Source organism: Adiantum capillus-veneris, chromosome 12 (genome assembly GCF_014529385.1).
Source record: "Adiantum capillus-veneris isolate H3 chromosome 12, ASM1452938v2, whole genome shotgun sequence".
NCBI lineage: Eukaryota > Viridiplantae > Streptophyta > Polypodiopsida > Polypodiales > Pteridaceae > Adiantum > Adiantum capillus-veneris.
The window spans coordinates 68,154,369-68,156,815 of record NC_140942.1 but is presented as its reverse complement, the minus strand read 5'-3'; the positions used below and the strand labels follow the sequence as shown (position 1 = coordinate 68,156,815).

Here is a 2,447-nt window from a genome sequence, read left to right as displayed (position 1 = left end):
TCCCAACTCTCAATCCCTACCTTCCACCACCTATAGCATGCCTATACGCTACTCGCCCTGCTTTTGACGACAACCAGCCAATTATTATGCCATGCAGAGTCACCCACTCTCAGTCTCTCCGCCCCTTCTAATCACACACACACAATCACTTTTGTCCATTATTTTATTATTAATTATTTAAATTTTCGTGTTATGCATGGCGTCAGCAAACCTCAACCAACCAGATAGTTGCTCTCTCTCTGTCTCTCGTCAGCTGGCGGCCCCTTGAGCCTCTCTTCCCATGCATCCACTGTTCACACAATATGCACACCGCCTATAACCTCTCTCTATCTAAAGAGTACCTGCCCCGAGATCTTCCTCGACTCCTACGCTGCCACCTTTGCGGCCATGACAATCATCAACTTGGTTGTAGTCGAAGCTGTTGCAGCACCTGCAGACGCACCGACTGCGGCCATTTCCACCCACCACACCTTTTGTGGGCTGCCCTTGCTGCGCCAACATCACATAGCCATCACAGTAGCCCAGTCTGATGTCGAAATCCCTGCAGCCATGAGCTGCCCACATTGACTTTGGGTGATGCATGCTCGTGCCCAACCCCACACACACACACACACAAACATGAGCTCGCTGAGAGAAATGGAGGCTTGAGGCAAAAGCCATGCAAGGCGCCTCCCTCACATCGACCTCAATGATTACCCTCCTGAAGTTACCCGCAACTTTTCCACCCTTGCTGATCGCCTTCTTGAACTTCCAAGCACCATATTCAAGAAGGTCCATGGACAACCTCAATATCTCAGCAAGCTCCAGGTGGAACGGGAAAGAGACATCACTGTGAAGGGCTGCACAAACTGCAACAATGAGGGAAAATACTGATGGAAGATCCTATATTTTGAATCTTATTGACACACCAAGCCACTTGCTGCTTCAGGGAGTTCTACTCTTGTAGTTGATGCAGCACGGGGTGTGCAAGCTGAGACCTTGGCTAATTTTTACTTAGCATTTGAGGCTGATCTGATTATCATTCCAGTTCTTAATAAAAAAAGATCAAGCTAATGCTGAACCTGACAGGGTCAAAAAATAGCTGAAGTTCGTATTCGATCTTGATCTGAAAGGTGCACTTCTTACGTCCGCCACGACAGGGGAAGGCCTCTACAAGGTTTTACCTGTTGTTGATAGGACCCCTTCTCCAATACTTGATTTCTTCTCCATTACGTATGTTGCTTCTTGATTCTCATTATGATCACAAAGGTGTCATTTGCCATGTTGCTAGCATGTTGCAAAAGGGGGACAAGATATCATCAACGGCTACAAGGCAACGTTATGAAGTCATGGATGTAGGGATTATGCATCCAGAGCTTAAATTACACCTATTGGACTGCTATCAACTATTTAAGTAGGGTACATTGTTAATTACTGGAAAGAGATCCACCCATGAAGCACGGGTTGGGGACACCTTACATCATGTTCAAACCTCAGTAACACCTATTTCTGGTTTTAAGCCGGCAAAACACATGGTGTTTGCTGGAGTTTATCCAGCAAATGGATCAGATTTTGCAGTTCTTAGCCATGCAATTGAACGACTTACTTGCAATGATGCCAACGTCAAGAGACGAGTGGAGCACTCTGGATGGGATTTAGGTTTTGGAAATGTGAAATAGGTTTATTACTGGCTTTATTATTGGGGAGGGTACTTGGTAGCTGATAGAGGCTATCGATTTAATCTTGGAGAGTTGACTAAGTATGCAGCTGGATAGTGTGGTTTTTTTAGTTGATAAAACAACGTGGAAAGTATTACTCATCTTTGTTATAAGTTAGAGAGGTTTGCAATGAATCATTGTGTTGCTGATGCAAGCAGAATGGCGCATGTATGCTAAGCGGCTGGTGCTCAAAAGAGTGGTTTACTTCGAAGAAAGGTGCTAATCAAGCCTAGTTTTCAGATTTTTTTATTTTTATTTTATGAGGAGGTTGGCCTTTAGTAAGCTACAATGAGTTGGGGACAATATGAAAAGAATTCATTAGTGCCCCGAAGGTGTGGTTTCTTAGATTTTCTCCATGTTTTTCACTAGCAACTTGAGCAGGATATACACAGCAAGAGATGTTATACATTGAGTGTGGCCTCACTTTATCTAACAACCGATATCTGCTGGTCGTCCTAATCTTGCAAACCACCCTATAAATTTAAATAATACCGCTCTTATCCGCTCATTTGTACTTCAAGTTATCTACTTTCATTCTCTTTTCTTGGCAAACAAACTTTGCAACAAATTTTTCCATCACGGCGCTTCAAATGTTAATGCATTTGCATTTATTAACGTTTTCTTAAATTTACCAAGCATTTGCTTTTAATACTTTGTTTTTGAGAAAAGTTTTACAGATAAACTACATACAATGCTCTCATATCAAACTCCATATATGACACTCCTTAATGCATTCTGATAATACCCCTC

General features: G+C 43.0%; 1 pseudogene; it reads left to right on the top strand.

Moving 5' to 3' along the window:
- The first annotated feature begins 387 nt into the window (after positions 1 to 387).
- On the top strand, positions 388 to 2,156 carry LOC147445878 (translation factor GUF1 homolog, mitochondrial pseudogene; annotated as a pseudogene).
- Positions 2,157 to 2,447: the final 291 nt, after the last annotated feature.